The sequence below is a fragment of the Macaca thibetana genome, chromosome 18, assembly GCF_024542745.1.
Source record: "Macaca thibetana thibetana isolate TM-01 chromosome 18, ASM2454274v1, whole genome shotgun sequence".
Classification (NCBI taxonomy): Eukaryota; Metazoa; Chordata; class Mammalia; order Primates; family Cercopithecidae; genus Macaca; species Macaca thibetana.
The window spans coordinates 647,624-674,109 of NC_065595.1; the positions used below are offsets into that span (position 1 = coordinate 647,624).

At 53.7% G+C, this 26,486-nt stretch overlaps 1 protein-coding gene across 3 annotated transcripts in view; it reads right to left on the reverse strand.

The window, feature by feature from the left end:
* HSBP1L1 (heat shock factor binding protein 1 like 1) overlaps nucleotides 1-26,486 on the reverse strand; it is a 414,139-nt gene that overhangs the window by 354,165 nt on the left and 33,488 nt on the right. The window contains exon 1 of one of the 3 annotated variants that reach the window (XM_050768227.1): nucleotides 17,775-17,784. The exons of 1 other annotated variant lie outside the window; for it this stretch is intronic. The gene's annotated coding sequence lies outside the window, so the exon portion shown is untranslated. Of the gene's footprint in view, nucleotides 1-4,909; nucleotides 4,921-17,774; nucleotides 17,785-26,486 lie in introns of those variants that run through there. One more of the 3 variants, XM_050768228.1, reaches the window with a different exon arrangement.

A 26,486-nucleotide genomic window follows, 5' to 3' on the forward strand; every position in this document is an offset into this window, starting at 1 on the left:
GCTTCTGGTCGGGCAGCACCCTCAGAAGCCACCAGGTGGACCCCAGAGGCCAAGTCCAGGGGGTCTCTGTGGGCCACGCTCCCTCTCGGGCAGCAGCTCTTGGAGGGGGCCCCGTGTAAAAGCGGCCTTTGCTGTGCTCACCCCGTGAGACCTGCCGGCCGTCTGGCCTGCGGTGCTGGGATTTGGACATGGGCCCAGGCAGGCCCTCACAAGAGGGCGGCGGGAGCTGCAGCTGGAGCTGCTCAGAGCAGTGGGCTCTTCTCCAAATGGATCCCCTGCCAGCCACTGTCCCAGCACCCGACTGGCCCAGAGCCATCCTCTTGGCCCCATGTGCTCAGCACCGCTGCCTCCCCAAGGCCATGCTGGGGCGCCGGGTATTCTCAGACGTGGAGGCAAGGGGGTGGGAAGGCTCAGGTGAGAAGCCCCGGGAGCCAGCCTGCACATTCGGCCTCTCAGGCACTCATGGTGGTCACTTGGCCTGGACACTCTAGGCCTGGGCTCCTGCTCCATTTCGATGACCTTAGCAGTCAGCTTGGGTGGGCAGGATGCCCGGGGAACCTCGAGAGATTCCATCCATGCCCTGTGTTGGGGGCTGGGCTCCTCCCTGAACTAAGCAGCCCCCTCTCGGGTCACCTCTGCCTCCTGGGCAGCTGGTGGTCGGTGGTGGCCGGACACCCCTCGCCCCTGGGCATACTCACCGGGACAGGGCCTCCTCACAGGCCTGCTGGCTGGAGGTGTCACTGGCTCCCAGCCCTCCCGGCCAGCTTCCAGCTCACCAGAATACCTGGGGCTTAGAGTAATCTCCTTCCCTTCCTCTTGTCAGCTGGCCAAGGCCCACGGAGGTAGCTTTGTTTGGGCGGCCGTCTCATGGAGCTGTGTGAGCACAGCTGTGGAGCGGGCAGAGTCACAGGCTTGGATTTTTCACCCTCTTCTTATTTCAGTGTATACGATGGAATGACTTGCAGCTGCTTCAAAGGGCTCCACCCATAACTCCATGCGCCACATCGTAGTGGGGGAGAGGAGCTGCCAGTGCAGCTGGAGCCAATTAAACCCACCTATGCAGGCGCAGCAGAACCACCAGGCACGCACACTCACAGCAAAAACAGTCTCTTCACAGGCAGGGCAGGGAGGCCCCAGCAGGTCCCATCACCCGGCACAAACCTGAGGTGCAAACCCAGCCTTGTGTTCATGGCCTCCCACCCCAGGGGACGCAGAGCCCACCTTCGGACGGCAGACCTTGCGATGTCTTCTCACCGCCCCCTGCTCCAGTGTCCACACTCTTCACTTGTTCTTCTCACCGCCCCCTGCTCCAGTGTCCACACTCTTCGCTTGTTCTTCTCACCGCCCCCTGCTCCAGTGTCCACACTCTTTGCTTGTTCTTCTCACCGGCCCCTGCTCCAGTGTCCACACTCTTCGCTTGTTCTTCTCATCGCCCCCTGCTCCAGTGTCCACACTCTTCGCTTGTTCTCCTCACCGCCCCCCTGCTCCAGTGTCCACACTCTTCGCTTGTTCCCTGCAGTTCATCTGAAAGCACTTCCCCTGAGTTATTCCCCAACGACAGGCACTTTCCCTGCTTGAGCCTCCCACAGGGTGCCTGGCCAACCTCCGCTCCCTAAGACAAACCTGGGAGGCGCAGCCAGGCGTGGACGGGGTCTCAGGGCACCGAGGGCATCCTGGCATAGGCACACCAGCACGCAGGCATGGGGCAAAGTTAAACTGGAAAGCCAACCCTCTTTAAGGGAGACAGAGGCCCTGAGGCGGCTGCACTGTACCGGGCTTTGTTCTCCTGAGCATAAAAAGGACTTTAAAAAACTTTTTGCATTTATCATCATCATTCCACCATCACCAAGGTGCCTCGGATGCATAAAAAAGTATTTTTCCAAACTGGAAATCTGAAATAGAAGCACCAATAAAAACAGGTCCCAGATTTATGACTGTATTTTTTCACCTCTCTTTCTTTCTCTCCCTCCATTTTTCTTTCTTCCAGTTAGCTTGGGACTTCTGGAAAAAGAGGACTTGGCAGTGCAGAGTGTGGGGGCCCCTGTGAGCTGTGCCCCCCGACCCCATCTGCTCAGCCCGGCCGCAGCCTCAATTCTCACCCTGGGCGGGCGGCTGGGCGGGTCTGAGGCCCCTGGGACTCATCTGCATGGTGCAAACAGCTGCTTTGGCAACTGAAATTAAAGATCAACTGGGAAGTAAACACAGAGGATGTAAGACAGGGTGAAAGCTGGTTAAGAACCATATCCTTCTCTTTCTGTGATTTTGCATGCAGTTCCCCAGGTCTTTGCAGAGGTCACCTGACATGGCCTCCCCTCAATCCCGAACTCTGGGCCCCGCTGTAGCCCAGTTTACCCAGATGTCCTCTGCCCAGAGGCCCCACCTGCACCACGGTCACAATGCACCAGCTGCCCAGAGTGGAAACCATGTCCCCTGGAGTGGTGTGGGCAGCCTGGCAGAGGGGTCAGGGCCACAGCCCCATGGCCGAGCTCTGCACAGGGGCAGCCTTGGAGCAGGTTGCAGAAGAGAAGAGTCTCGTGGAGTCACAGTTTCTGCCTAGGGCCACATAGTCCCATTAGCACCTGGCATCCCCCAGTTGGATCTGAGGTTCAGAGTCTCTCAGGGACCCAGCTTCCGTGGCCCTCCTGGTATCTAGCCGCTGCATCAGAAGGTGGGAGCTCCTGCTCTCTGCTCACGGCAGCAGGGGTGGTTTGCCAACAGGGCTGAGGTGGAAATGGGGTGGGCAATCCCTGGAGGGGCCTCTGCTCCATTTAAAACACTTGAACTTCACAGACACTGAGGACTTCATAATCGTGCTGCATGAACAGCCTGGAATGTAGAGCCCTCCCTGGTGAAAAATTAGAACAGAACCACGTTGCCGATGGTGCTGGTCCTCCAAGTTAAACATAATCTCACATTTGCTTTAGTATTATTTTAAGTGTAAGCAATTAGGTCTGTAATTTCGTTTAATCACTTGCTAGATTTCATTTTTTACATCCCGGCTATTCAGGGGTTAAAACTTTTAACCTGTTCATACTCTTTGAATATTTCAGGAGACCCGCGGAGGCAGTGCTGACGGGATCCTGGAGCTTACCTGCTACCAGAGAAGCCAATGTGGAAAGTGTGGAACAGTCCCCACACAGAGTCCTCCTGGGACACACACGGAATGTGCAATGCCAGGTGCTGGTGGCACATGCAGCCCCATCATGGCTCGTGGGAGAAGCAAATGTGGAAAGCATGGAACGGTCCCTGCACAGGGTCCTCCTGGGACACACGTGGAATGTGCAATGCCAGGTGCTGACAGCACACACAGCCCCATCGCGGCTCATGGGGGGCGCCGCTCCCACCCCAAGGGTACCTGTTCTCCAGGCAGCAGCCCTGGCTTTGGGGAGCTCTGGCCTCTGGGCTGACAGTGTCTGTGTATGGCATGAGGCCCTCGCAGGGGTGGTAAACCCAGCCAGGCTCTGGCCACTGGGCTGACAGTGTCCATGTGTGGCACGAAGCCCTCGTGGGGGTGGTAAACCCAGCCAGGCGTGTGCACAGATCCTGGCCGCGCAGTTTCCCTTGTTCTTCTTCACTTCACTTCTGTTTGTCCTGTGCACATCAGGCTCTATCACTTTGTTGTTTTATTTTTTTCTATCACTTTGTTTTATTTTTATTAAAGTGAAGTATTTTAGATATATTTTATGCTTATAATGACCATAACCACACAGTAGTGTTTTTGGGTGATCCCACCACCCCCTCTGCTCAGTTGGAATATTCTTTAAACTTCCTTTTGGTTTTCACCTTCAATTAAAAAAAAAGTTTCACTGCTTTTCAATGAGTTCTAAGTTATAGGTGTTTTCTACTGATGTCCTGCTGGGGAGGGTGACCATTTGGGGCTGTTGGAAATGTCCACCTCCAGGGCTGTTTGTTTCCTTCCCTGGGCACCTCCTGCGTCGGGCCCAGGTGGAGGTGGACCCCACGCTAGGTGGGCATCAGCTCATCTAGTGGGTGTTCACAGCAGCTGTGGGGATGCCCACAGACAGGGATGGCTCGTCCATCACCTTCCAGCCTCCTCTACTAGATGTGACAAGAGAAATTCTTTGATCTTTTTAAAAATTTACTTCTTAATCACGAGTAATAGCTAAATACATGTGGGATATTCTGAAGCAGATCTCAGGCTTCGTGTCATCTCATCCATCAACACTTTTGTTTGTATTTCTTACAGGTAAGGGCTTTTACCAATATCACCACAATATTGCTATCATACCCAGCTAAACTAGCAGTCATCCCTTAATAGCATCCAAGGCCCAACCTCCTCCAGTTGCCTTGAGACATCTTTTATAGCAATCCCAGTGTTGCTGGGCCTGTGGGCAGGTGCGCAAGCCTCCTCTGCAGTGGGCTGTGGGACTGGGTTTTGGCCATTGGTCAGTGCCTATGAGTGGACATGATGCATACAACTTCCTGGCAGGACATGGGACCAGGAAAGATGCTCCTCCCCTGGTCTCCCCCGGGGGGAAGTGTGGGCTTGATGGTGGGCAGATTGTGAGCAGATGCCTGCCATATGCTCAGGATGGCCAGGCCTGGGCCTGCAGAGCTGCTGTATCCACTTCCATGCTAATGGCTTCCTGAGAGTGAGCTTCTAGATTATTTAGACCACTATTATTTAGGTCTTTGTCACAGCAGCCAATGTATCCTAATGTGCTGTGATTACATAGCCCATCTTATACAAATTATATTTTGTCTGGAATTAATAACTGCCTTGATTTTCAAATGGCTTTGCTCATATACCCATCCTCAATTCTCTCCCAACCTCTCAGTCTGAAACAGAAAACTCCCCATACAATGAGAATGCTGGTTCAGACCCCTCTGGAAGCCCTGGGCTCTCCTGCACTGTCACCCAGGAGCCCCTCCCATCCCCAGAGGCCCCCCCCCCACCGTCTCTCCTGTGTCCTGGCGCCAGGTCCTCCTTCAGGGCTGATGCCTCGTTTTGGTGAAGCACATCCTCTAGCAGCCTCTGTATCGGTCTGAAAATGTCTTTTTCTCTTTACTCTTGACTGATAATATGGTTGGATTCCACTTCTAGGTAGGAAATCCTTTTCCTGAACGCACTGAGGCATTACCAACGGCCTGCCGGTTTCCTTGCTGCTGTTTAGGGGCCCCACATACCCCTCTTCATCTTGGGTTCTGAACTGCAAAATGTCATGCGGCCAGCATTCGGCAGACAGCCAGGAGGACTAGAATGAGCCCAGAGTTCACGTGCTCCCTATCATCACATCTCGGTGACCTTCTGCAGCCGGGCTGCTGTCACTGGAGGCAGGGCCCGGCACCCGTGGCATCTGCCCACCCTCCCTGCAGCCCTGGCTAAGGGTGCCCCGCTCCCGCCTGGTGAGAGGACATGCGTCCAGGGCGGAGCTTGTTGGAAGACAGCCTTGAGGTCTTGGAGTTGCTTTTGGAACTGGCGGCCCCACCTCTGTCTGTAGCCTCGTAGGGCGGCCCAGCTCTCGGTGTCTCCAGCTTCTCCTGGGCTTGGGATGCAGCTCACCCGCCCCTGCAGACCCACCTTATGCCACTGCCGGCCTTTCCTCCGAACCACTGTGGCTTGCTGTTTTCTTCGTCCTGCGGGGTCACCCCCTCCACTCACTGCCATTGTAGCGGAGTTTCTGGAGGTGGTAAAGGAAACACACATGCCCCACAGATCCCTGACAGGGCAGCTCCCGGAGCTCCGTCACTATTTGGAGAGGAATCTTAATGGAGTGTCCTCCGCACGGACACCTGCCTCGCTTGGCCGTTCCTCTCCAGGTCCCCGAAGCCTCCTCCTGAAGCGGCCACCAGCCACTCTGTGGTTTGGGGCCGACCTCTTCTCTGGGAGGTGCCACTTCCCCTCTTCCTCTGGCCAGAGACGCCTCTCTCCTTCCATTTAGATAAACGTAGGTTCGACTCTGGCTGCGGAATCCCTGGCATTCCTGCCTGGTGAGGGGTGGCAGGAAACACCACCCCCACTTCTGCCTGGGAGTCGTCAAGGGCCTGGAGTGGATCCTGAGCCCCCATCACAAGACAGCCCCGCCTGTAGAGGGGAGGATGGCAGACCCCCTCCTCCGCAACCCGAGGCGCCTCTCCGGAGCTCTCTGGGAAGGCGCCGGCATCTCAGGTCTCTCTCAGCGCCGGGCAGCCTGAAAAGGGGCCGCTACCTCAGGTCCCCTCTCAGCGCGGGGCAGCCTGGGAAGGCCCCAGCGTCTCAGGTTCCCTCTCAGCGCAGGGCAGTCTGGGAAGATGCCAGCGTCTCAGGTGCCTCTCAGCGCGGGGCAGCCTGGGAAGGCGCCGGCGTCTCAGGTCCCTCTCAGCGCGGGGCAGCCTGGGAAGGCGCCGGCGTCTCAGGTCCCTCTCAGCGCCGGGCAGCCTGAAAAGGGGCCGCTACCTCAGGTCCCCTCTCAGCGCGGGGCAGCCTGGGAAGGCCCCGGCGTCTCAGGTTCCCTCTCAGCGCGGGGCAGTCTGGGAAGATGCCAGCGTCTCAGGTGCCTCTCAGCGCGGGGCAGCCTGGGAAGGCGCCGGCGTCTCAGGTTCCCTCGTAGCGCGGGGCAGCCTGGGAAGGCGCCGGCGTCTCAGGTCCCTCTCAGCGCCGGGCAGCCTGAAAAGGGGCCGCTACCTCAGGTCCCCTCTCAGCGCGGGGCAGCCTGGGAAGGCCCCGGCGTCTCAGGTTCCCTCTCAGCGCGGGGCAGTCTGGGAAGATGCCAGCGTCTCAGGTGCCTCTCAGCGCGGGGCAGCCTGGGAAGGCGCCGGCGTCTCAGGTTCCCTCGTAGCGCGGGGCAGCCTGGGAAGGCGCCGGCGTCTCAGGTCCCTCGCAGCGCGGGGCAGCCTGGAAGGCCCCGGCGTCTCAGGTTCCCTCTCAGCGCTGGGCAGTCCCAGCTCCACGCGAAGCCCCGGCTCCCTGCACTCAAATTTGCCTCTGAGTTTCCCTGAGGCGGCCGGGAAGAATTTGGGTCTGAATTCAGTCAGAGCTGGAAACCAAAAGAGAAGCAAAAAGTGATAAAAGAAGAAGAAAGACAGGTGCCCGCCAGGGTGAAGTCAGCGGGGCGGGGGGCGGGGGGGGCCGGGGGGGGCCGACTCATGAAGAATTCGTTGAGGGCTCTGCTTAAGTCATGTTTGGGGTCCTCAAAATTCTGTGTTCAGTTTTGTTGAAACCACTCCTAATGATCATCTTGAGAGAAATCAAAAAGTCAAGAATTGGGCTGATGTCCAGATGGTGTTTCTGAAATAAAGATCACATCTCTCAAGTATCAAACTACACCGCCAGACGACAAACCGTGGGATGACTAATTCCTGTCTCTCTTCCAGGCCCCTACCCTGGCCACAAGCGCATGCCAGCGGGATGCTGAATGCCACCGCGGCAGTTGCCCTTGCCCCGACCCCGTGTGAGCTCCGCAGCTGCTTGCCCTGGATGAGGGGGCCTTTCCGTCACCCTCTGTGGTGGTCGGATGTTTGGTGGATGTCTACTAAGGCCTCTAAGAAGTCGGCTGTCAAGCCGGGGGAAGAAAGTGTCCCCATCCTCACCCACCCTGCTTGCTGGAGGGATACGAAAAATGAAACCCTACCTGTCTACGTTCGTCCCTCTTAATTCCAGGACCGTGACAGCTTGAGTTGCCACCCTGCATACGTAAGTACTGAAAGGCGAGATGGTAAACTCAACTGTAGCTCCCAGAAGCTGTTATAAACGATAAACGCTGAGCCTCTTGCTAGTGTAAACATCTTTGAGAAACAGCTCTGAGGGGTGTGTGTAGCTAAGGTCTGGGGCAACCTCTGCCCCGCCTTCAGTTTCACTCATTTCTGTGGGCTTCCATCAGCCTGTCTTCTACAAGCCTGGCTTTTTCTCATATAGTTCAGTCCAATTTGCTTCGTCTTGATAACTCACCCCAGCCACCACCACCGGAGAGATTTTTCAGGCACTCCACAAAAAAAAAAAAAAAAAAAAAAAAAAGCGCCAGTTCCATAGATCACTCACTGGGACTGCGAAGGTGAGAGCGCTGTCCCACTGTACTCAGACGGTGAAGATAAGAGCATGTCCGGCTGTACTGAGACTGTGAAGGTGAGGGCGTGTCCTGCTGTACTGAGGCTGTGAAGGGGAGGGCGTGTTGGGCTGTACTGAGATCGGTGAAGGTGAGGGCGTGTCCCGCTGTACTGAGACAGTGAAGGTGAGGGCGCTTCTGGCGGTACTGAGACGGTGAAGGTGAGGACGCGTCCTGCTGTACTGAGACGGTGAAGGTGAGGGCGCTTCTGGCGGTACTGAGACGGTGAAGGTGAGGACGCGTCCTGCTGTACTGAGACGGTGAAGGTGAGGGCGTGTTGGGCTGTACTGAGACAGTGAAGGTGAGGGCGCTTCTGGCGGCACTGAGACGGTGAAGGTGAGGACGCGTCCTACTGTACTGAGACGTGAAGGTGAGGACGTGTTGGGCTGTACTGAGACAGTGAAGGTGAGGGTGCGTCCTGCTGTACTGAGACGGTGAAGGTGAGGACGTGTCCCGCTGTTCTGAGACTGAAGGTGAGGGCGCGTTTGGCTGTACTGAGATGGTGAAGGTGAGAGCGTGTCCTGTTGTACTCAGATGGTGACGGTAAGAGCGTGTCCTGCTGGACTCAGACGCCATGTTAATCTAAATCCGCTGAGCACAGTAGCAAAACCTCACCTCAGCTGTTGATGTATTTCCCTTCTGGCTTCAGAAAGAACGGTGTTCTTCCAGTGTGTTTTTAAAACATGGAACACAATATTCTTCATCCTCAGCAGGATTTAGGAAGAATTATCTAGTTACCCAAAGGTCAGAATAAGGAGGTTCTCTAGGAACAAGTGCTTCTCTTTCCAGGATCCTGGAGTGGAAAATTCATGCACGTTTCCCACTTGATGTTCTGATGCCCGTGTGCTCCAAGTGTACTTGAGGACACCAGGTGAGGTTTATGGCAAATCTGATGAAGAGACCGAGGCCAGGTGGTGTGGCGTGTGCCCCAGGTTAGTGACCTGGGGAGGTCATGAGTGCACCCGCCAGGAGCCTCTGGTTTCTAAAAGGAGCTCCTGAGTTTCTGTTTGTCTGCCCTGCACCACCTTTTTGCATTAATTAACTTTGCCATTGGTCTGGATCTCCGTCTGTTAATTATTGAAGAGACATTTATTTATTTCTGAGACCCAATTCGATTTTCCACATTTAGGACACTTCTCAGTTCCATGCTGAGAAAAAAAAATGTTAGCATAAGAAGCAGCTTTAAGGCTCAAATCTCAGCTGATGGCGCTCAGCATTACACGTGATTTCCAGTCTTATCAGGAGCCTGGTGGGGGCATGGCTGCAGCTGCTGCCAGGTTCTTGAGCAATGTTTAGGCTCCACAGGTAACAGCCACGCAGGTGGAGCCGAAAACCAAGTTGCAGACGGGGCTGCTTTCCAAGACGCAGTGGAGTGCAAGTGTTCTGGGGCCTGTGTAAGAAACCTTTGCCTGCCCTAACCTCATGGGAAGAGTGGCGAGCCAGTTGGGGCACACAGGTCGGACTACCTGCAGAGAACGAATCACCCATAACCAGCCCTTACAAGGCGGCTGCGCCTGCTTGTTTCCGTCCACAACGCGTGGGCTATTTGCCCCACACCCCCTCTGACACTGGCCCTGTCAGTCCTCTCGGCTTCAAACCTTCTGTGGGGGGACGATGGCATCTCGTGGTTGTCCTCCTGATGAATGGTGGTGCTGAGCACCTTTCCAATGTGGACTGATCATTTGGATGTCTTCATCTGTGAAACGTCTGTGCCAGTATTCTGCCCATTAAAAAAATAGGGCTGTTAGCATATTTCTTACTGATTTGTAAGTGTTCTTTATATATATTCTGGTTATTTGTTGGCTGCACGGACCACCAATCTCTGAGTCTGACTTGCCTCTTCTTTTTGGAATGATGTCTTTCGATGAGCAAAAGTTTGTCATTTTAATGAAGTCAAATGAGATTAACCTTTTCCCGTATGGCTTGGATTTTCTGTGTTCTATTTGAGGAAGCTTTGCCTGCCCTGAGCTTGCGGAGACATCCTGTTCTTTCTCTTTATTCCTTTATGTTTCACTTTAGGGCCAGAATCCACCCAGGCCACACTTCTTCTTTCCCGTCTCTTCCCTTAGACAAACGGAGGAGACAGAAAGTAGAGAAATGGAGGGAGCTGGGGGGAAGCTCAGAGCCCAGAGGCTGGAGCTCAGGGAAACCACATCTTCTATGCTGACTTCGCCCTCTCAGGGGGAAGGAAGATTCACACAGACTTGCCCGCTCCCCTTGGCCGACTTTAGGTCAGGAAATAGCATGTTCACTTCGGTATGTGGGTGACATCATCAGCGCGGCCACTGAAACAGGAGGTGAGGCTGCAGACGGGCTGGGATCCGCCTTGGCGAGCAGAGGCCTGCGCCTCCCTCCTCCACGTCCCCAACACCCCAGCTCCGTGACATCCGACACCGCGCGGCTCACATCGCAAAGGAAACACAGCCAGCCCTGCCGAGAACTGCCTTTCAAAGTGGAAAAGAATCCCAGGAGCAAATGTGTGCACAGACCCTGCATTTAGAAAGAGGCGGCTTAGCCAGACGTAGCTGGAACAAACATATAAAAAACATCTGTGCCAGGAAGGCACTCACCAGCCCCGCAGACTGCGGGCCCCCATGGTGCCCTTGAGGGGCAGCAGCGGCCCCACCACGTGCAGTCCCCCACAGCAGCACCACCAGCCACCAGCAGCAGCTTCGGGCTTTCTTGCTCCTCACTGAAGGTGGGCAGAGGCTCCGGGAGAGACCACCTGCAGCCAGCACCCCCCACCCCCCCGGGGAGGGGGTGGCACCAGCAAGACCCAGACAGACGGCCCAGCAATGCCTTTCCATTTCTTCTCATCTTAACGTCGATTTTCTTCCTGGTCCTAAAAGTGATGTGCTCCATTGGAGACAAGTTGGAAAATGCAATGCAAATATATAAAGACTATGCTACCAGTCACCCACAATTCCTGGCCTAAGACGTGGCTGCATGTTGGTCTGTTGTAATCCTTTCTCACACCTTAGTCTCGTCACAACAAAGGAAGCATTTCAGGCACACAAAAGTCTTTACAGAATGAAGGGCAGATCCCACAGCCCGAGGCCAGAGGGACGAGGACAAGGCCGGGCTTGGCGCCGGCCAGGGGTGGGTGCCCGGGCACCGAGGCGAGTCACTGACACCGCGCAGTTCGATGGGGCCTGGGGAAAGGTACAGCAGGAGGATTGTGGGGGTGGGGACAGAAGAAGAGAGTCCTCCGGGATGGGGCGATGGGAATGCAGTGGGTTTCACGACCCGTGCTAGAGAGGCCGGGAAGAGGCAGAAATGAGGACGGGCCCTCGGGTCAGTGCTGCTGCAGCCTCCGCAGAGAAGCAGCTTCCAGGCTGCAACGACTTAGATGCGTTTGTGAAACAGCTGGTTGTGAAATCAATTTAATGAGTCCTAACGAGCATTTTCAAAAAGGAACAGAGCGGCATGGAAGCACCTATTTCTATGATCATTATGGAAGTTGTGATTTCTATCAGGGAATCACTCATCAGAGGGAGTATTATTTCACAAACTCTTATTTCACTTCTGCATGTACGTGCTGGTTGTGGTGTAAAATGTGCCTTTTATTGTGGGTCTCAGTTTTTAAAAAGTTGCAAAGCCCTGGCTTAGAAGAAGAAAGAATTCAGAGGCCATGTGTGACCACAGTTTAAGCTTCTGTAGATGAGAAAGGGACGGGGCACTTTTGGAAGCAAGGATAGTCCAGGCGGTGGTGCACACAGATGGGAGGCTGACGGATCTCACACAAACGCACAGGGCACATCGAGTTAGTCCCCTTGGAGCTCCTCTGATGCAGCCATGGGTCCTCCAGAACCTGCTGCGGCTGAGCCCCATCTGTCTCCGTGGTGGTCCCTTGCTACGTCCCACACTTTCTCTTGTTCCTCCTCCTTTCCCCAAGTGACTTCTCCAGAAATGACTCTTAGAACAAGCCCAGAAACGAGCTCCAGTAAAGACCCGAAGGAACAAGAAGGCAGGTGTGCACACTACCCAGGACCCTTACCCCAAAGCAACAGGAAGGCAGGCATGCACACGACCCAGGACCCTTACCCCAAAGGAACAGGAAGGCAGGCGTGCACATGACCCAGGACTCTCACCCCAAAGGAACAAGAAGGCAGGCATGCCCACGACCCAGGACCCTTCACACGGCACCCCCCTCATGTCAGCCTCAGTCACACACCTGTCACACAGCATGTTCACAGCAAAAACAAGGCATTTTACCTTTTCATATGGTCAGAAGTAGAGACTGTCTTTCCTTTCTCCTTTCAAGATGCCAGGCCACCCAAATTCCTTTTATATCTGTGATAAAGGCGTCAGCCAGGCACAGTGGCTCATGCCTGTAATCCCAGCACTTTGGGAGGCCCAGGCAGGTGGATCACCTCAGGTCAAGAGTTCGAGACCAGGTTGGCCAACATGGCGAAACCCTGTATCTACTAAAAAATAAAAAACTAGCCAGGCGTGGTGGCAGGCACCTGTAGTCCCAGCTACTTGGGAGACTGAAGCCAGAGAATAGCTTGAACCCGGGAGGCGGAGGTTGCAGTGAGCCAAGATCGCAGCACTGCACTCCAGCATGGGCAACGGAGCATGACCGTCTCAAAATAAATAAATAAAGGCATCTCCCTGTCTACTTTTACATTTGTATTTTTGTATCCCCCCCTGCCCCCCACCACACACACACACTAGCATGGGTTGTTATAGGGATTTACTTTAGGAAGGAAGATATGGGTAAATTGGAACCAAGGAAACCTGTTTCCAGAAGATGACTTCTGGACCAGAGCAGTGGCCAAGGAACGAAAACATAATTGTGTCATGTCCTCCAAGCTTCCTCGGAGACTGGAAGGAATCAGACCAAAAGTGCAACCAATGTGAATTGGGGCATGTTGTGTATTCATACATGTACAAATTTTTGAACGTGAAGTTACTTGCAACTAAACTTTTTTCCTAAGTGTACTGTACATATTTTTAATAAAAGATGACATATATTTGCACAAAAATTCTCAGACATGTTAAATTAGTAATTGTTTTTGTAAGTCTCTCTCAAAGCAGTGCGTGGATTGCATCCTGGTGCAGGCTGCTGGGGATTTGTTGTTTTCAGTTAAAGACCTTCCTCCTACACTTGCTGTTCCCTTGCCTGGAGTGCTCTATTCTCATTTTCTTTCTTTTGAATGTTATGTTTCTTTATTTTTATTTTTTGCAAACTCCCTGTAGCTAGACAGTCTGGCATGGATTAAGCATTGAAGGTGTAACCCATGATGAGGGGTTTCAATTTATTTATGGAACTAGCTCACATTTTAAAAAATATGATAAGCAAGGAGTTGAAGATTACATTGTTGGTATTGGCAGAAGAAAATATGTATGCCAACAATGTGGGCACACTGTTAGTGTGATAATTCAATGTCTAAGAATCTGGTCTAATATAGAGTAATCCAAAATATGAACAAGTGTATACATATATTTACTGATGTATTATTTTAGTAGCATAATTTGGAAAACAAGTGTGTACGTATATTTACTGATGTATTATTTTAGTAGCATAAGTTGGAAAATATCCAACAATAGCGAAGCAATTAAATAAATTTAAGAACTCAATAGAATGTAATTATATCAGAGTTCTCCACACAAATAGAACCAGCAGGATATACGCAAATATAAACACACACACACACGCGCAAATATAAACACATATACACATACACAAATATAAACACACACACACAAATATAAACATATACTCAAATGTAAACACACATACGCAAATGTAAACACACATATGCAAATATAAACATATATGCAAAGATAAACATGCAAATGTAAACACATACACAAATATAAACACATGCAAATACAAACACACACAAATATAAACATACACAAATATAAGCACATACACGTATGCAAATATAAACATGTAAATATAAACACACAAATATAAACACATAAATATAAACACACATACAAATATAAACACGCAAATATACACACATACGCAAATGTAAACACATACACATACGCAAATATAAACACAAATATAAACACAAATATAAACACAAACACATGCAAATATAAACACAAATATAAACGCAAATATAAACACATGCAAATATAAACACATACATAAATATAAACATACATGCAAATATAAACACAGCACACATACACAAATATAAACATATACACACATATGCAAATATAAACACATACACAAATATAAACATGCACATACACAAATATAAACACATAACATACACAAGTATACACACACGCAAATATAAGCACATACACGTACACAACTATAAACATGCGAATAAAACACACAAATATAAACACACATATGCAAATATAAACACATGCAAATATAAACACACACGCAAATATAAACACACATGCCAATATAAACACACACAAATATAAACACATATGTAAATATAAACACACAAATATAAACACATACATACGGAAATATAAACACACGCAAATGTAAACCTACATACACAAATATAAACACGTGCAAATATAAACACGTACACATACACAAATATAAACACATACACATACGCAAATATAAACACACACACATACACAAACGAGAGAGAGGGAGAGAAACCTATTCTAGGGAATTGGGCCATGTAATTGTGGGGACTGGTAACTCTAAAACAAAATCCACAGGGCAGGCCAGTGGGCTGAACAGTTGGACTCGATTTCTATGTTGTAGTCTTGAGGCAGAATTCCTTCTTCTTCAGTAAATCTCAGTCTTTACTCTTAAAGGATTCAACTGATTGAATAAGAGTAATCCACATTACAGAGGGTAATTTGCTTTACTGAAAGTCAACTGACAGCGAATTTTAATAACGTATTTTTAAAACTTTCACATCTAGATCAGTGTTTGACCAAGCCACTGGACACCACAGGTTAGCCAAATTGACAAATACAACTGACCATCACAATAATGTTGCCATTTAAAGAAATGGTTAAGCGGGTTATGTAATCATGTGGGGGGAAAATGCTTAGATATTTAGAAAAAAACAGAACACAAAACTCCTGTGTATCTTGTTTTGGCAGAGTTAAAAATGTATAAAACAAAAGGCAGAGATAAGAACACCAAATGCTAATTATGAGGTAGAGTGGTAAGATTAGATGTGATATTTTTCTCACGTGCCTAAAAGTTTTATAATGTTGCTATAATTTTTATCATGGAAAAATAAAATTCTGGCCATGTACAGTGGCTCATGCCTACAATCCCAGCACTTTGGGAAGCAGAGGTGGGAGGATTGCTTGAGCCCCGGAATTCAAGGCCAGCCTGGAAAACATAGTGAGATCCTATCTCTACAAAAATCTTAAAAAACAAACAAACAAACAAACAAACAAACATTATCTAGGCCTGGTAGCATGTGCCTGTAATTCTAGCTCTGTGAGAGGCTGAGGCAGGAGGATCACTTGAGCCCAGGAGGCTGAGGCTGCAGTGAGCTATGACTGAGCCACTGCACTGCAGCCTGGGAAATAGAGTGAGACCCTGTCTTAAATAAAAACAAACAAAAAAACAGAAAAAAGGAAACAAATTAATAGGCAATTCTTCCTCAATGATTTTTTTTTTAATTAAAAAAAATTTTTTTTTGAGATGGAGTCTCACTCTGTGGCCCAGGCTGGAGTGCAATGGCCGGATCTCAGCTCACTGCAAGCTCCGCCTCCCGGGTTTACGCCATTCTCCTACCTCAGCCTCCTGAGTAGCTGGGACTACAGACGCCCACTACCACACCTGGCTAGTTTTTTGTATTTTTTTAGTAGAGCTGAGGTTTCACCGTGTTAGCCAGGATGGTCTTGATTTCCTAACCTCGTGATCCACCCATCTCGACCTCCCAAAGTGCTGGGATTACAGGCTTGAGCCACCGCGCCCTGCCAATTATTTTTATAATAAAAAATTCATAGAAAATCTTCCTTAATGATTGACTTATTTAAAATGACAAGGCGACTTGGTGACACTAAAGATGATAAATGCTAGGGCTTCTTAACACTCAGGCTTTTTTTTTTTTTTTTCTTTAAATGGAGTCTCGTTCTATCACTAGGCTGAAGTGCAGTGGTGTGCTCTTGGCTCACTGCAGCCTCCACCTCCTGGGTTCAAGCGATTCTTCTTCCTCAGCCTCCCAAGTAGCTGGGACTACAGGCGTGCACTACCACACTCAGCAAATTTTTGTATTTTTAGTAGAGATGGGGTTTCACCATCTTGACCAGAATGGTCTTGATCTCTTGACCTTGTGATCCACCTGCCTTGGCCTCCCAAAATGCTGGGATTACAGGTGTGAGCCACCGCGCCTGGTCAACACTCAGGCTTCTTAACGCTCGGGTTTCCTGATGCTCGGGCTTCTTAATGCTTAGGTTTCTTAAACAAGGAGGGAATTACTTGAGGCCAGCGGGCTGATATTTTACAGAGTCTGAATGTTATTTTGGCAATCAGGCCTATTCTCTAAGTGGTAAGAAGTTCCTGGATGCCCTAATTCGACATAAGCAGAGGTATTTGTGGGGGATTTGTAAGCTCCCCTGAGACCTGAGACACGTTCCTTCTGCTCGTTCCCTTAGAATGATGGTGTCGGAAGATGAGATGAGCTTCCTAATTTCCACTCATGCTCAAGCTGAGAGTACAAACTAGGATGAGTCCAACATAAAACTTCTGCCAACAATATAATCTTCAACCCATTAGTTATTATTATTTTAATGTGGGGCTCTTCAATATGCAAGTCTAAACTCCTTACCATAGGCAGTCTATTGAATGCCCACGACACGCCATAAATCAGCAAAGGTTAGTTCTGGTGCCCTTCGTACCTGTTTCTGCATCCTTGGTCATCCCTTCCTCTAACCTCATACTTTTTCTGCCTAACCACTATCAAAACTCCTATTATGGAAAATAATTTGATGGTGATAAGAGCTGCATTTTGTTGAGCATGTTATGTACCAAATAGTGCAGACCGTCTGGCCAGAGAGTTGTGGAGGAGTCTGGCATAGACAGCCGAGCTGACCTGGGGGATGGTGGCAACGGCAGGCTGTCGTAGTGGTGGATGGAGATTCTGCAAGTCTCAGGTTTTAAACAGAGCGTCTCATGAGTCCTTGTCTTGCAGATATTTTCAGCTCTCAGAATGAAGACACAGAAAATGTGAATGGGCAACTTCTACTCTGGGGCTATTTTCAATTTTGTGTTGTGGAAATTTTTATTTTTATTTATTGATTGATTGATTTTGAGACAGAGTCTTACTCTGTCCCGCCCAGGCTGGAGTGCCGTGATGCAGTCTCCGCTCACTGCAATCTCCGCCTCCCAGGTTCAAGTGATTCTCCTGCCTCAGCCTCCAGAGTCGCTGGGATTACAGGCGTGCGCCACCACGCCTGGCTAATTTTTGTATTTTTAGTAGAGACGGGGTTTCACCATGTTGGCCAGGGTGGTCTCAAGCTCCTGACCTCAAGTGACCCGCCCGCCTCGGCCTCCCAAAGTGCTGGGATTACAGGCATGAGCCACTGTGCCCGGTCTGATTTTATATTATGGGAAAAATATAAACACAAACAAAAGTAGAGAGACTAGCACAGTAGACCTCCCATGCACCCCAGCTTCCCAGGGGCCAACTCAGGCCCCTTTTGCTTCATCCACTTACCCATTCCCTGCAAATTCTGGACATTCTACCATTTCATTGTAAAAATATGTTGGCATTTGTTTCTGAAAAGTAAGAATCTTTAAAGAAAACATTACCGTCAGACTATCCCCACACATACAAGTTTAGCAGTAAGTTCCTGGTGGCATCAAATCTCCAGGCAGGTCTCGATTTAGGTGCCCCCTAAGAAAGGCACTGACCATGCTGTAGCCCAGATGGGATGAGGCCACCAGGACGGCAAGAGCTCAGCCCTCACCACGGGGTCTGCCCTCCTCCTGCCTCCTGACTCCCCTGCACAGGCCTGCGAGCCGCTTCCGTTCCCTCCTGCAGGCCAGGGAACTGCCGTCCCTACCCCCCACCGCTCTCAGTGGAGCAGGGCCATTCCAGGGGGAACTTCAGGACGTGCCCTGCTTTATCAATGAATCGTGTCCCCACACGTGGCCTGTCAGGGGGCCTGGTAATTGAGCACTTCCTGTTCTACTCCCCGGGCGCCAGGTGACCACGCCGTGGCCTGGCAGAACAGACACAGCCTGGGACGCCACCACCCTCTCCAGTGACGCTCTCCTGTGTCACTGTAACCAGCGGCGTTGACTGAGGGCCCAGAGCCAAACACAGGAGCAACTGTCCCTCTCGGCATGAGGATTGTTGGCACTGAGGATTAATCGCCAAGTTATCAGGCTTGCCATCATGACCAGGCGTCTTATTCTTGGCAGGGAATAGTGTGTTCTTCCCTCTCCTCGCCGTGAGAACGTGGTCTGGGGATGATCATACATGTGGCATCATCAGAGAGAATGCCACGGCCAGGCATCCTCTGACTGCGGGGAGTTTCTCACCATTCAAGACTGAAATGCAGCCATCCGCAGACACCCAAGCAGCCAACACCGCCAGGCCCCAACCACAGAGGTCAGCACCACACAGGACCCAGCGGCCCACGCTGGAGGCCCAGGCCCCAACCACAGAGGTCAGCACTGCACAGGACCCAGCGGACCCATGGCCTGGTTCTCAGCTCACAGAAAACTGAAGCCGCTCCTATCAATGTGTGCCCTTAACCTTCCGTAACACCAGAGTTACATCTTGAGAAGCCATAGCTGCCTCTGCACCCCTACTTCTTCCTGCTCATTTTCCCTTCCCTGCTAAAATCCACACCCACAAATGTTCTGTGTAGCACCCAAAAAAGCCCACAAACACAGGGTTCTTCTTTCGTTTTCTGTTTGTTTGTTTGTTTTGGAGACAGGGTTTGCTCTGTTGCCCGGGCTGGAGTGTAGTGGTGCAATCTTGGCTTACAGCAGCCGTGACCTCCCGGGCTCAAACGATCCTCCCATCTCGGCCTCCTGAGTAGCTGAGACCACAGGCGCCATCACCACCACGCCCGGCTAAAGTCAGAGTCCTGTGGAGACTCTTGCCCTACTTGTAAACCCCTGGTCCAAGTATCTATCAACTAACAACCAACAGGCCTCTTAAGGTCAAGATTCAGTGGAACCTGAGCAACTGAGAGGAGGGAGAGGCCATCGGCCAAGACAGAGCAAACAGGAAGGGTCTTTTCCCACCCACCCAGGAAAACGCACTGCGAGTCGCTATACCCACCATGTCCATGGCGGACAGTGTGCAGTTCCCGTCCACACGGCAGATGCTGGGGGTAGGTGGGTCCTGCCTTCTTGCTCCCAACTCCGTCCCCCGCCTGAGATTTGGGCACCATGAGCTTTCCAGGCTTCACTGGCTCCAATCAGAGCCTTGGCTTCTCTTCTGGACACTCTGCCGTGTTCACTGTGGGCTTCAAGGCTGGGGCCTCCTGCCTGGTTGGAGCTGCCCTTGGAGGCTGGCAGGGGTCTCAGGGGTCTTAGTGGTCTCCAGCGGTCTGCAGGGGTCTCCGGGGTCCCGGTGCTCAGGGAGGGCTCCACACCCCTCCAGCCTGGACATGGAGAAGGAGGAGGCGTTTCCCACCCTGTGGGGGAGTTCCTTTCTTGGCGCCTTCTCTGAAAATAGATCCTCAGTTTCACTGATCATTAGGCATTTCCTGAGGAACATCATTAAACATCACCCAGCGCCTCATGCCTGAAGCTCAGGGCTTCCTCTTCAATCACGTCACGCCCGTGTCATGGTGACCCACGTCTGAGATGGTCACGATGCCCCGTGCCCTGTGAACACAGGACAGTAGACAGTCCCTGCTCTTACGCAAGGCACCCGGGGCAGAGCTGAAGGGACTGGACTTACCTCCAAGACAGACCCTCCTGGCCTGTTCCATCCCCCTCAAGCCCCCTGCACACACCTGGCCACTTCAGGCTGGTGGAGGGGCTGGTCATGCCTTCTGAGCACAGCCACAGTGCCACGAGGTTTCCTGACTGCAGTTTCCGAGCAGGGTCTGGAGCTGTGCAGAGCAGGGTTGGGGAAGGTGCCCGGGGCTGGGCCGAGAGCCTGAGAGGCAGTGAGTCCTTGCGGGCTGGACAAGGCGGCCTGTGGACCCCTGGCAGAGGATGGTGGTGAGGAGGTGGGCAGGGGAAGTACAAGGCTGTGCCACCAAGTCGCCGGGGTCTTGAGAGGTTGAACCTGAGCAGCTGAAGGGAGGGAGAAGCCATCACCCAAGACAGAGCAGGCAGGAGAGTGAGATTGGGAAGGAGCCACTCTTGGTCCCCTTGGCTGCCCTGGGCCTGGGAGAGCCCCAGTCCCCCGCTTCGGCCTGCTCAGCCACCTCCCTCCCTCCAGGTTTCTGTCCCCCCGCAGTGCCTCCTTCCCAGTCCTGTCTGGGGGGCATGCCCATCACATGTGCCCTGGTTTTGGGGGCCCATGGACCAGCCCCCGGTCTCAACCCACATCATTTCAGGCTCCCCAGCCCTCAGCAGGGCGGTTCCGTTAGGAGCAGAACAGCCGGGGGCATCCCTCACCAGGACCCAGAAGCAGACAGGAGGCCCCCTCTCCACGGAACAGGCCCACCTGGGCCTGCCCTCTCTGTAGACCTGGACGCCTCTACCGCATGTTGCTGAGAAGGGCCAGGCTGGGCTAAGGTCAGTGGGCCAGACTCGTGGCACTGCGAGGAGTGAGGGCCCCAGGAACCCCCAGCATGTGGGGACCTCTGTGGACCCGCTCGAGTCCCCTCTACTGTCTCTCACTTGACCACTACTCCCTGCAGAAAGGCGCCATGGACTGTCCTCAGCCTCTCCTCGTCTGTGGAGTCAGTGGCCCCAGGACTCGCTGCAAAGGCCTCCAGAAGGGTTTGCCCGTCGAGTGGCCATGCTGTCTGCCGGGCTGGGCAGCCTCTAGATGGCCCCAGGGACCTCACACCCTGGCACTCACCGCGTGCATCTCAGGCTGTCCTCTCTCCCTCCGGCTGGGAGGGGAGCTGGCTGCCACGCAGGAAGCTGAGGTTCCGGCTGACAGCCGGTTATGGGGGCTTGTGGATGTTCGGGGGGGATTCTCCTGCGGGGGTGGTTTCTCCTGGAGTGGGTTTCTCGTAGGGAGGGTTCTCCCATGCGCCTGGAGATGATGGCAGTGCCTGGGACATAGCGACAGCTGGGCTCACACTAGCAAGAGGCCCTGAGGCCATGAAACCCAGGGAGGTCACACAGCTCCTTCGCTGCTGGACGCTGCTCAGTGTTGGGGTCGTCTGTGACACGGCCATGGTAACCAATCCGTGAAGGCATCCGGGCCTCGGCTCTCAGCCCCTCCGTGTCTCCACTGCAGAGCTCCACACCTGCACAGAAAGGGACCACCCGCACAGAAGGCTTTGCTGCTCGCTCGGGGGAAACCAGCTAAGACACCAGCAATCAGAGACCGGAGCTTTTTTGTTTCTTTGTTTTTATCTACTTACTAAGAAGGACAATAGGTATAATTTCAGCAAGATCTTTTTCAACAAAATATAAGAGAAAAAAGGGTCTTCCAGTTAATCATGCATTCACCGGAAAATTCAATTAAACTGGGTTCCTAGGTCCTACACACCCATCTGAATCAAGCTTGTGATCTGTTTCTCGTCGCACTTCTGGATTCTCCGGATAACTCTCGTCACCTTCTCAGGGAGCTTGAGGTGGCTGAAGGTACTTTTCCACCTAAGGTAACGTTTCCAGCCTTCCGGCAGAGTCGGCACTCGACTGTCCCTGCACGGAGACCCAGGCAGTGGTGCCATGTGACACCTGACCCCGTGGATGAGGAAAGTCGAGAGAGAGTGCGCAGACACCGAGGTTGGCACCGAGGCTGAGGGAGCCACACCTGGCAGCACACTTGAGGGAGGGCAGCCGGGTGGGGAAACAGCCCGTCGGGTCCAGAAGTTGCCCCTGGGGCGTCCGGGGCTCTCGCTGCTGGCCTCCTGCGCTCTTGGTGTTTGAGGAACGGTCTGGTGGCCCCCAGCTCCCCATTGCAGCCTATCTCTGGCTGTCCCTGCTTCCAGGACCAGCCCACCCTCTTTGCGTTAGCCGCTGGTTGCCACTGACCCTGAGCCCCAAGAACAACGGAGCCCTGCTGGTCTGCACACCTTGGTTCTGCCTGCCAGACCCCATCTCTGCGACTTCCTGAAACCACTCCTGACACAGGCAGTGAGACTTGCCGGGAGGCAGGCCACCCCTGACCTCGCACCCCGCTGGCCAGGCAGGGTCTCTAGCTGACCAAGAGCCTCATAGCAGTGGCTGCCTTGCAGGGCCCACCCTCAGCCTTGTAGCCTCTGTCCAAGCTCTCCCTCCAACCACGAGGCCTCCCTGGGCCGTGGACCAAGCAGAAACTATAAAGCTTTTTCTCCCAGTAAAAAAGAAGACGGGAGGAGTGGGGGAGGAGGAAGAAGATGGGCACTTGCCAAGGCGGCTTAACTCTCCCTGACCAGGGAAGCCGGCCCCGGGGTCCTCACATCTTGCTGCCACTCCAAGGAGCTGCTGGTCCAGGACTGGAACCAAATCAGGAAGCTTTGCTGTGTTTGTGCGAGTGCCACAGGCTCTCTGTAATGTGCTTTCCATCTCCTGCTTAGAATTTAGGAGGATAGGCTGGGCATAGTGGCTCACGCCTTTAATCCCAGCACTTTGGGAGGCCAAGGTGGGTGGATCACCTGAGGTCAGGAGTTCAAGACCAGCCTGACCAATATGGTGAAACCCTGTCTCTACTAAAATTACAATAATTAGCCAGGTCTGGTGCCCATGTAGTCCCAGCTACTCAGGAGGCTGAGGCAGGAGAATCACTTGAACCTGGGAGGCAGCGGAGCTTGCAGTGAGCCGACATCGTGTCACTGCACTGCATCCTGGGTGACAGAGCGAGACTCTGTCTCAAAAAAAAAAATAAAGAATTTAGGAGGATAAACAAGATGTGGTTTAAACAGCAACATGATACTCCTGGGTATCAAAGAATTTCAAAAGGATTGCATCAGATGCCCTTGGGTGGTAACTTTCTGGGAGCCACTTGGCAAAGCTCTGCCAGACACTGGGCCAGGGAGGCTGCAGGCTGACCCTCTGAGGCTGGCCCAGTCACCTTTGAAGTGAAGACTGTGACATCCACCCACCAGTTACCAGGGACTGAGGGTTAAATACGGCCACGCACGACTTTGGGGCTCAGGTTCGCCCCTTAGTTTTTCAAGCCAAACGGGACAGACACCTGAAACTGATCAACCACTGTGGCAGCAGCAACCACCTTAAGACAATCGCGAGACCCTCAGCCGCAGGCCCGTCTTTCCTGTGGATCACGGAGGCTCGTGTGCCACGCCCCATGCAGAAACGCATTCTGCTCTGGAGAGCCCTGTGTTTGAATCAGCCAGTTAGAGCAATGCTGCCATTTCTAAGGGTGTCCCTAGAATGGGGGTAACCTCAGGCAAGAGGGAGGCATGACCTCGGGCAGGCCAGGAGGCCCCGGCGTCCCTTCCTCCCACACTGAGGTTTGAAGTTCCAGCACCCACGTCACCAAACCATCAGCTTAAGGCAGAACGGCAAAGAGGTCAACGCTCCGCAGTGGCTGCTGCTGCGTGTTCGGAAGAGACATCTGGGCTCAGAGGGCACACGTGCCACCATCAGCCAGCGCGTCCTCGGGGTGTGGGAACGTGAACGGGAGGCCGCGTGCTGTATTTTGCAGAGTTTAGCCTCAGGCTCCGCATGCTGTTGAAGTCCCGTCCTTCTTTCGAGTGCAGCCCTTTAGGAGTTTTCAGCCACTTGCCCCTCCATGTGGTCTGACAGGTTAGGGTGGGAGCAGACCTTGAGGACAAGGGGCCCCGGGAGGGACAGAAGGGACAGGAGACGGCATGGGGGCAGGAGATGGTGTGGGGACAGCTGCGGCATGGGCGGGAGATGGCGTGGTGGCATGGAGACGGCGTGGGGACAGCTGCGGCGTGGTGGGAGATGGCGTGGCGGCACGGAGACGGCGTGGGGGCAGCTGTGGCGTGGGCAGGAGATGGCGTGGGGGCAGCTGTGGCGTGGGCAGGAGATGGCGTGGTGACAGCTGTGGCATGGGCAGGAGATGGCGTGGGGGCAGCTGTGGCGTGGGCGGGAGATGGCGTGGTGGCATGGAGATGGCGTGGGGACAGCTGCGGCGTGGTGGGAGATGGCGTGGGGGCAGCTGTGGCGTGGGCAGGAGATGGCGTGGGGGCAGCTGTGGCGTGGGCAGGAGATGGCGTGGTGACAGCTGTGGCGTGGGCAGGAGACGGCGTGGTGACAGCTGTGGCGTGGGCAGGAGACGGCGTGGGGGCAGCTGTGGCGTGGGCAGGAGACGGCGTGGGGGCAGCTGTGGCGTGGGCAGGAGACGGTGTGGTGACAGCTGTGGCGTGGGCAGGAGACGGCGTGGTGACAGCTGTGGCGTGGGCAGGAGACGGCGTGGGGGCAGCTGTGGCGAGGGCAGGAGACGGCGTGGGGCAGCTGTGGCGTGGGCAGGAGATGACGTGGCAGCATGGCTGCTGGCACAGCAGGGTTGGCGCCATTGCTCCTGCGATTAGGAACCGCCTGAGAGACAGCCTCTGCCCTGCCCGTCTCTTTTCCGTGGGTTCTTGACATGAGTCTAAGTGTTACGTGCCATTCATGCGCCTGCTAGTTCATTCACCGCCTTGTTTATCCAGCACTCAGTGACAAGTGACTGCTGATGAGACATCCAGCCGTGGACATGGAGGGCCTGGGTGAGAAGAAGCCTTTTGGAAGCACTTTCCAAGTCTCCCTGGGGAGCCTGGGTCAGGCTGGGTCAGCCCTGGGAGAACCGAGTCTCAGGACAGGGCAGGTGCAGCCGGTGAATCAGTGGGCGGGTCCTCCCTGAGTCACGGAGGCCACGCCTGAGGACGGCGGTAGCCTCGGCTGCCCAACGTGTCTCCCTAGGTGTGAGCTGCTAACACCCGGCCCCGCCAAACGCAGGCGTTGCCTTTACATTCGCCTCACCCAGGTTTAGGTTCAGGAGACAGAAGCCTAAATGGTCTTTGGTGGAGCTTTCCATGAATTTCCATGGGACTCTCTCTCCTGGTTCCCATGGCGGCGTTAAGGCTTCAAAAGCTCCTCCCTCCAAAAGCCTCGAGAAGCTTCTCCGAGGGGTGTGACCAGGACGGCTGCTCTTCTCAGCCCGCAGCAGGGGCTCCTGCGATGCCTGACGGCCAAGTCAAGTCCCCAAAGCCAGGCTCATTCCCAGTGGCCAGAGCCGTCTGCCGCCGCGTTGCCCAAGCTCGCATGGGAGAGGGCTTCAGATGCTGGCAGCCCCAGCCTGTTCTTCCCCATGGAGTCACAGGCAAGGCCTCCCGGAGCCTCAGGATCTGCAGGGCGGGTGCCCCAGGGAGCCCCATGGGTAAAATGACTCCTATCCCAGAGCGGCAGGCGGCCTCGGGACCCACAGGCATGGGGAATGCTGTTGGAAGGTGTCATTATCAGACATTTATTTATTGATCAGAGTTTCAGGTGAAGTTGGGCTGAGGTTGTCCAGTGTCTCTGCTTGGGAAATCCTCAGCAAGGCAGAGGCTCCTTTCTCCTCCGGCCTCTTCCCCAGCACAGTCCTACGGGCGAGAGTGGGGCCTGCATCCCACGGATCTGCCTGGAGCAGGGAGGCCCGTGGTGGGGTGGGCGTCCGACTCCCGCCGTCCCCACAGAGACCAAGTCCGGGACCTCTGCCAGAGGTCGACCTGTGTCTCCCGGAAACTCACAGGGTGAAGTCCTGAACCCAGGACTCAGAGTGGGGCCTTGTTTGCAAACAGGGTTGTTGCTGAGGTGAGCAACTGCGATGAGGTCCCGGGCAGGGGCCCTCACACTCCACAACCGAGGCCCTGAGGAAGAGCCCACAAAGGCACAGATGCACAGACACCACACAACGGAGGCGGAGATGGCGAAGAAGCGCCAGGCCCAGGGAGGCTGGAGGGAGGCTGGGACGGCTGCCCCCCAGAGCTCAGCACCAGCTCTGGCCTCAGGGTAGGGAGGATGCCTGCCTTCCCCGCCGTCCCCACCGCCCTGTCTGTGGGTCTGTGAGGCTCTGTCACCTGCCTTCCCCGCCGTCCCCACCGCCCTGTCTGTGGGTCTGTGAGGCTCTGTCACCTGCCTTCCCGCCGTCCGCGCCGCCCTGTCTGTGGGTCTGTGAGGCTTTGTCACAGCCACCCCGGGACAACAACGGGGTCTCCTAGGAGCTCCCTCTCAGCCCCACACACATCCTCCCTTCCCGCAGCCGTCGCAGTCCGGTGGGGCCTGGGATGTGAAGGGGCCCCCGGGGATGAGATGATGCTCCTCCTGCTCCACACGCAGGGGTTCAGAGCCCCGAACTCCCCATCCCCACGAGCTGTGGGAGTTGGCGCTGCTGGCGGAACCCATTGGCCCGAGCTCCTGGGCAGCTCCCAGCAGAGGTGCTGAGAAAAAAGTCAGAGAATTTGGGTGACGAGCGACTGGCAGAGCAAAACCAGAAGCAAAATAAAATA